Genomic DNA, 9,355 nt, shown 5'->3' with positions numbered 1-9,355 from the left:
TGCGAAACTCTATAGAGTAATCCGTTATGGATCGATCACCTTGACATAGGAAGCCAGGGCCCTGGAAGCCTCCTTCCCAAAAACTGAACGATCAAAAACCCGTATCATCTCCTCTTTAAAGTTCTGATAAACGTTAGAACACTCAGCCCTTGCCTCCCAGATAGCTGTGCCCCCCCACTCCCGAGCCGACCAGTAAGGAGTGATATGACGTAAGCGATCCGAGCTCTCTCTCTTGAGTACGTGTTTGGCTGGAGAGAGAACACAATATCACACTGGGTGAGAAAGGAGCGACACTCAGTGGGCTGCCCAGAGTAACATGGTGGTATTAACCCTAGGTTCCGGAGACTCGGAAGACCAGGAAGTAGCTGTGGCACGAGACGAAGACTCAGAAACTGTCCAGAGAGATCAGGACCTGAGCGGCCAGGGTCTCAACGGCATGACGAGCAGCAAACAATTCCTGCTCGTGTCTGCCGAGCATTGCTCCCTGGAACTCGACGGCAGTGTTGAGAGAATCCATAGTCGCTGGGTCCATCTTGGTCGGATTTTCGTTATGCGTGAATGAGGACCCAAAAGCGACGTAATAGAAACTGAACTGAACTGAGTCTTTATTCCAGTATCAAACAAACAATGATTCTCCTGGATATATCAAAGTAAATCCAAAACAGGAAACTGAAATCCTCTCGTCAGTAGAGAGGAACGACTGGAGACGCGACCACAGACTGCAGGTCGCTTCAGGAAGGCACAGGCCGTAGCTGACATAGACACCTGCTCACACGCAGCATCTGAAGAAGCAAAAACACGACAGGGCGGAACAAGACACAGGACAGCAAACATCAAACAAGAATCCGACAAGGACAGAAGCGAAAACAGAGGAAAATAGGAACTCTAATCAGAGGGCAAAATAGGGGACAGGTGTGAAAGAGTAAATGAGGTCGTTAGGAGAATGAGAAACAGCTGGGAGCAGGAACGGAACGATAGAGAGAGAGAGCGGGAGAGGGAGAGAGGGAGGAGGAGAGAGAGAGAGAGAAAGAGGGAAAGAACCTAATAAGACCAGCAGAGGGAAGCACAGGGACAAGACATGATGATCAAAGACAAAACATGACACTTAGCACACAATCCTGTTAAATCAGAATGTATTTCCCCCCGAGGATGTGTGGGGGGCTCAGACAGAATATATCATGTCGAGACAGCCCCCAAGGGTTTAAAACAATGTTATTTCTAATCAGCGCATATACTAACGGTCCCCCCACCCTGGCCTATAAATTTACATCGGACACCCCCAAGCTGTTTCCCCCGAGGTGCTATGAAGCATAAAGGCAATACAGCCAGACAGAACATGTCAAGACACCCTCCTGTTGTTTTAAATCATTGTTTTGTTCTCTAAACATTCTGGGGTACTACAGGTCCATTTTTGCATACAGGATGTCGCCCGAAAAAATGTCACCCCCGCTCTGTAAACTCATTCCCTACTATCTCTCGGTCACGCCATAGGTCCTGATGAAACAGACCTTATTCTATCCATTCTGTAGGAACGGCATTAGTGCAACTCCAAACCCCAGGCCAACAGCCCAGAACAGCGGAATACCGAGCAGCTAAAAGATCATCTGTGAATCCATCCTAATGGAGCTTTCTGAAGGTGAGTTAGTGAAAATAATATATTAGATTTGGAGGCATTAGGTATTTTTTCTGGGAATTGTTTGGATATTACAATTTGATATTTTTCTAATATTAAGCAGGCGTTATATGTTTTTTTTTTTTACAGATATTCTGAAACGGTTGGACAATGATTTTTTAGGTAATATGTCAAATGCACGTATTCTTCTAAGTTAAAATGTATATATTTCGTATAAATATATGTTAATATTATCTAACGTTTGTAGGATATCCGTCCTTTACCCAGTTGCTACTGGGAATAATTGATTGGGAACCGACTCAGTTAGCTGAGAAATCCGTGGTTCAAACCGAGACAGCTCCAGGTCATTTACGAAGCCCTTCACCATCACACTATTTTCGAAGTCCAAAAACAAAATCCATAAGAATATTTATACATTAAAAACAAAAAGTGTGCACCCTATATTAAAAGCTATTTTTGTGTTTACAGCTGACAGTCCGCCAAGAAGGATCCCTGCTGCATTATGGACTCCGGAGGAGGAGCCGATGAAACAGACAATATTCTCCCGTTCTGTACAAACATTTTTTCAAACACACCAAGAACCGATGCTATACCCGTCCCATCAACTCCCCCGGGAATCTCAAGCCAATCGCGTCATATTCGAGACCCAAAGACGCAACGCACAACTCAGGCCCAAGTGCACTGCGCAGAATCACCCCGGCCCGAGAAGTGTTACTGGGCTGGAAACCTACTGCTTCAAGAAACGGCGCTCTATGGACACGGTATGAAGCCAATATATATATATGTTATTAGTTATACATTTTTTATTATTATTTATAATTTTTATGATTGAATATGTTAAAACAATGACAAATAATGTTTTTTCAGAATCCAACGATACACGCCAGGTAGAATCTGGAATGCCTGGTGAAAAAATTCTAGAGCCCACGGTATCCGCGATTCGTCAGAACAGCGAGCATCAAAAAAAGCCGAGGTAATTTAATTATATATTGTTAATATATAGTATTATATCTGAAATGTATTTGACATTTTTATCTAATAAATTTTATGTTTAATAACCTATTTTGTATGTATATTTTTCTTTCAGACTCCTCCCCGGCGTATAACGGCACAGAAGACCATACACAACGAGAGCACGCGGAGGATTTAGGCGCACCGGACATCCACAATAAAACACTGAAACCGGATAATTTCAACGTTTTAAATGACATTTCAGAGGTAGACGACTTGATGTTGTGCGAGGCGGCCAGCCTTCTTGATTCAGCCAATTCTTTGGTAGAAACACCCGATCCTGAAATAGAACAAGCTAGGTTTCTCAAAGCCTTTTACCGGGCTCTAAAATCCAATAAGGTCTTGCTACACAAACGAATGGTCGCTTGTCAAGATCTATCCTTCTGGCATAGAACAATGCCACGTTTGTTAAACAACAATCTGATTAAAAAATGCAAATACAGGCGCTAAAAACCTATATGTAACATGGATCCTTCCAGAATACCACAAGAACAAACATCCAAATGGATTAACCAAATGGATGAGCCAACAGCCATAATTCAGACAGTTGAAACCCTGTTATCTCAGATACCGCATGAACTCCAAGCCTTAATTCACCAAATTAATGAGGCTGGGGTAACATCAGACATAATTCATATAGATGAAAACCTGTTATCCCAGAGTCCTGCCGAACTCATAGCCTTAATTAATCATATGAATGAGGCCGGGACGACCGATGAAACCCCGTTATCCCAGATCCCTGACGCACTCATATCCTTAATTAACCAAATGAATGAGAGCATAAGATCTTCTACACCGGACCCCACACAGACCCCACCATTAACTCCCAGGTCCGAAGAGTCTGAAACGCAATACGATGTTTTTGAGGAATTGGAAAATTGTCTAATAAGTCAGGAGGGAGGTGATCTTGATAGAAGTGTCCGGGTTGTGTACAGAAATAAATTCAGCAATACAGAGATTCGACAGTTTTTCAATTTCACATGGCTGAATCAGAATCTTGACTATGCAGTGTTTTATGTGATGATACTGGATACTCTGAATAAACTGTTAGACAGGGCAACAGATTATGGCGAATCTCGTGATGTCTTACAGTTAGAAGTTTGTGGAGATAGCCTGCAAAACACTGTATCTCTTATTTTACAAAACGGTGCCGCAGATCTTGAACAATTTATAGCCCTGCTGGAACGACTTGTTCAATCAAATTTATTCATCATAGCCGATAGGACCCTCGAGCTTGTAGTGCAAATAATACGTCAACCCCAGGGTGGCGGGGGGCAGAGAAGGAAACTAGATAGTCTCATGCAATCAGAAATCATAAGCAATAAAAGGGCATATCTCATAAACGTTCACAATCCTGGTAATAAGCTATGCTTAGCAATAGGCCTAGCACATTTACTCAACCCTGGATGTACGGATCTAGCGGCGTTACACAAGGCTAGAGAGCTCCAAATTGCCGTGGGTCTAGGTATACAGGATGCGGTGGCTTTCTCTGACATAGTCAAATTTGAAAACTTTCTGAACATCAAGGTTGTGGTTTTGTACCACAGTAGAGCTAATGCAGCTCTCTTGAAATTCCAAAACAACCCACAACCTCATCCTCAGATTCTGTACTTTTATGTGCAAAACGACCATTATTATGCTATTACCAACATCACAGCATTTTTAGGCGCACCATATGTGTGTGCAGCCTGTCATACAGGCTACAGCCGAAAGGGGGGGGCACTCTTGTCGTTATAACTGTTCAGTATGTCTGGATGAAACATGTCCGATGCAGCCCGTAAACCTAACACCCTGTGGGGATTGTCAACGCACATGTCGTTCGGCCTACTGCTACGAAAAACACAAAATTGAAACATGGCATCACAAGGCCTGTAAATCTGTAAGCAGTTGTGACATTATCAAGAAATGTCCAAAATGCCATTGCAATTACAACCTTAAAATAGACAGCCCTAAACTTCATGTGTGTGGAATCATACATTTCCCCATCTGTAAAGTGCCTTTGAAAAGCAGAGAYGCWGAAGTGGTTCAAGAAGTGCCACACGAGTGTTAYATTCAGCCCTTGGCTGAAGATGAACATTCAGAGAAATACGTGTTTTATGATTTTGAGACTAATCAGCAATCAGGTGTTCATTTACCTATTTTTGTATCTACCATGACTTTCAAGGGTGAAAAGTGGTCGGCAGAGGGGCCCAATTATGCACTCCTCTTTCTAAAACACTTTAGAAAACCCCAGTACAGAAACTTCACGTTTATAGCTCACAATTCTAGATCCTATGACTCCTATCTTCTTTTGAACCCTCTGATACAACAAGGCATTGCACCCAGTGTCATAGCTCAAGGTAGTAAAATATTGTGTTTTGTAGACCCCGCCTTCAACCAGAGATACATTGACAGTTTAAGCTTCTTACCCATGAGATTGGCTCAAATGCCTGAGGCTTTGGGTTTTGAAAACTCTGTGAAAGGTTGGTTCCCTCATTTCTTCACATCTGAGGAGAATCTACATTATATTGGATCTTATCCCAGCCCCGAAATGTACGGGTGTGATCAGATGTCTCCCAAAGAGCGAGAGAGATTCATGACATGATACGAGACAGTATGTCACAGCACTTTTGATTTCCACAAAGAGATGGAGTCCTACTGTGACAACGATGTAGTTATACTTCGTGAAGGATGCCTCAGATTCAGAGAAGAGTTAATCAAAGATGCAGGCATTGACCCCTGGAGTTGTACAACTATTGCATCGGCATGCATGAAAACCAATCGTACACACTTTTTACCTCCAGCATCTATAGCTATCCCCTCGCCTGACAACTACCGACGCCAATTCAAGTCATACTCTAGTGGGTCMATTCAATGGTTGGAGTACTTGGCCCAGGATAAAGACATTTTTATTCAACATGCTTTGAATAGGGGTGAGAARGCGTTTGGGYCTTATCATGTAGRTGGATACACACAGATTGACGGTGTTGAGACCGTGTTTGAGTACAACGGTTGTTTCTTCCACGGTTGTAAATCTTGCTTTGTGCCCCAGGCCATGTGTGTCCTAATCCAAAAGACGTTTGGGGAAATGTACCAAGAGTTTCAAGACAAATTGGAATCTTTACAGGCTACTTACAGGTTGAAAGTGAATGTGATGTGGGAGCATGAGTGGACCGCACTCAAAAAGTCTGATCCACATGTTCGAGCCTTCCTTTCCAGATTTGACACACCAGAACCCTTGGAAGCACGACAGGCCTTGTATGGAGGCCGTACCAATGCTTTGACATGGAGGCCGTACCAATGCTTTGGTATGTAGCGCAACCCGACGARACAATAGGATATGTAGATTTTACATCCCTTTATCCTCATGTAATGAGTTCTTCATGCTATCCTTCTTCATGCTATCCTGAAATTATTCACCGCGACTTTGACTTACCCCAAAACTATTTTGGTCTGATCAAAGCAACTGTCTACCCTCCTAGGGGTTTGTTTATACCAGTGTTGCCTTACAAGGGACCTCAATGAAAACGTTTCTTTCCGCTTTGTCGCACCTGCAGTGAAAACAACAACCAGGTAAAGCCTTGTGATCACTCAGATCAAGAAAGAGCCCTGACAGGTGTMTGGGTAACAGTTGAATTCTCTAAGGCTCTAGAGATGGGGTATCGCGTGGCCAAAATCTTTGAAGTGTGGAACTTTTCAGACACTCTTTCTAAAGAGTACATCAAGACCTTCTTGAGATGCAAGCAAATGGCTTCAGGCTATCCTGCATCGGTCACAGATCAAGAGAGCAAAGACAAGTACATTCAAGACTATCACGACAGAGAAGGCATACTTCTTGACCCAGACAGAATAGAGGTCAACAAAACCAAAAKAAATGTGTCGAAATTGTACTTAAACTCTCTTGGGGGGAAGCTTTCCCAGAGAAGCAATATGCTAACAACGTCGATCATTACAGACCCCAAAGAATTTTGGGAATTTGGTTTTTCGGACCAATACGAAATTTCACATTTTTCATTCTTGAGTCAAGACATTGCCCTGGTGCAATGGAGACGTAACAAGAAGTGGGTTCTACCCCCGGGTAATGTAAATGTGTTTCTYGCAGCATTTACCACGGYCTATKGCYGACTKGAACTGTACGCCCTCATGGAGCAGCTTCAGAGGCGGGTTCTTTACCACGACACAGACTCTGTGGTCTATGTAAGCAAACAGGGTGATTGGAACCCCCCACTCAGCAACTGTCTGGGTGGTTTAACGAGTGAACTCGACGATGGTGACCATATCACAGAATGTTCYTCCTGTGGTCCCAAAAGCTATGCTTTTAGGACTAAAGACAATCACGTGGTGTTGAAAGCCAAAGGCGTGACTCAAAACTATGAAAATGCCCCGCGTGTCAACTTGGAATCAATTACACGCTTGGTCGAGGGGTTCATAAACGACTGGAATAGTGACTTGGCGATTTTGAGCTCCTACAAAAAAATTGTTAGGGATAAAAAGGGCTTCCATCTAAGGAATGCCCCACTTAGTAAAAGATTCAGGGTAGTCTATGACAAGAAACTGCTTTTACCTGACAGGACCACATTGCCCTTTGGCTACTGACTTATGTTACAAGCCCCCGAGTGTCTTAAAGCTTAAGATATAATGGCTGCTGTAGAAGGTTTTGACCCACGGTTGCAACTACCATTTACGGCCTTAATCGCAGGCCCATCCAATAGCGGTAAAACTTGTTTTGTAAAAAGTATTTTAGAGAATTCTGAACATGTATTATATCAGAAGCTTGACAATATTGTGTGGTGTTATTCGTGTTATCAACCTTTGTATGATGAACTGTTGAAGAAAATAAAAATCACGTTTGTTGAAGGAATACCCGAATCCCTGTCTGATGATGAACTTCTCCCTCCTAATTAAAACAATCTGCTGGTTTTGGACGATATGCTATTTGCAGGTAGCAAACATCCTGAAATTGCACGAGCTTTTACCCAATATAGTCATCATAGAAGTCTGTCCGTGCTTTACTTGGTACAGAATGTGTTTCACCAAGGTAAAAATAGCCGTACCATTAGTTTGAATGCCAATTACATGGTTTTGTTAAAAAACCCAAGAGACAAACTACAAATTAACATTCTAGCTCAGCAGATGTACCCGGGAAGTAAATTCTACTTTATGGAGAGCTATGAGGACGCTACCAAAGCGCCATTTTCTTATTTAATCGTGGATTTAAAATCAAATACTCCAGAACACCTGAGGCTCTGAACTGGCGTGTTCCCGTGGGAGTGGCCGGCTGCATACATTCCTAAAAATTAACCGCTCTGTCTCTGCGTTTAAAAAGAAACCTGCCCCTCTTGAGAAGCCTAGTTGGGGCTACCGCTAAAGAATGGAAGGCCATCTTGGGTCACTGTTTTTCAGATCTCATATTATCCCTATGTGAGATTGCTTTGAATCTTCTCCAAGGACGCATTCCGCTCACCCTGACCCAATTAAAAAAATTAAAGAGACAAAAGACCGCGATCAAACTCTTTGCCAATAAAAGGGCCAGTCTTCAAAAGAAAAGACATAGCATACAACAGTCTGGGGGTTTTCTTCTGCCTTTGCTAACTATAGCTGTTTCCTTCATCACCAGCCTTATTGCTGCCAGACGTGGGTGTTGAACACAGAGTGTGATGGCAAATAAAATGTACTTGGTGCCTCAACTAGAGTTGGATAGACTGAAAAAACAAATGCAGGGTCCTGAAAATATCAGACAAACAGCKGGAAAGGATTTGGATATGGCCATGAAGGATATTTTGAACCGAAAAGGATTGAACCCCTATGATAAGGTCCAAAAATACACAAACCTCTTGCAAAGGTATTTGGCCTTGGTAAAACAAGGTAAGAGAGAGACCAACCATTTAACGCTTTCCCTACCGGACCCTTTAAAAGATGACGTGCCTAGAGAGAGCCAAGCCCCTGTAATGCCTGTACTTGTGATCTTACCGGCTGAAGATCAAATGCCTGTTGAAGATAAAGTTATGCATGACATGTTGACACATGTTCCGGCACGTAACAGGAACATTTTTATATACATGAACAAGGTAAAAGACTCAAAGGGGACCGCTACTTGGAATGACAAAGGAGAGTTTATCCTTCAGGGCGCTGTTGTCAAGGGTTCACATATGCTTGACTTGCTTAAAAGTACCACAGCAGCCCACAAGGTTGCTGATGACAGAAGGCCTCCCGGCTGTCGTCAGTTTCTTAAGGCCCTGGCAATCCTCAACATTCCCCTCTCGGGTGTACCCAACTATAAGCTTCGTCAACAGATTCCAGCTTTAAAACAAAACCTTCAACGAGCTACAGCACCCCTAAAGATGTCCCAACAACCCCTCCCCCCTTTGAAAGGGATGATGATAACTCAATCGAGTCCTCAGGGTGGTTAGACTTTCGAATKACTTTTGAATGACTATGATTAAATTCAATACATTTTATTTGAAAAATTAAGCAATTTAACATTTGTGGCATTCTTGAAACATTTGACGTGAGCATACGCTTTGATTACACGGTCTTAAAGGACACATATTTGAATTTTTTTATATTTTCTAACAAACCAAGCTACAACGTTATCATTACTTCTCAATCATCATTATAAAGAGACATAACATCTTCAAAAGAAACTCTCTGGCATAGGCTCTTTGGCATAGGTAGAATACACAGTGTTGACCACATGTAGTGGAAAGGATATCTTGTACTTGTTTGATGCTG

Source organism: Salvelinus sp. IW2-2015, linkage group LG26 (genome assembly GCF_002910315.2).
Source record: "Salvelinus sp. IW2-2015 linkage group LG26, ASM291031v2, whole genome shotgun sequence".
Taxonomy (NCBI): Eukaryota; Metazoa; Chordata; class Actinopteri; order Salmoniformes; family Salmonidae; genus Salvelinus; species Salvelinus sp. IW2-2015.
The sequence above is the reverse complement of the archived record's forward strand: the minus strand, read 5'-3'. Positions refer to the sequence as shown.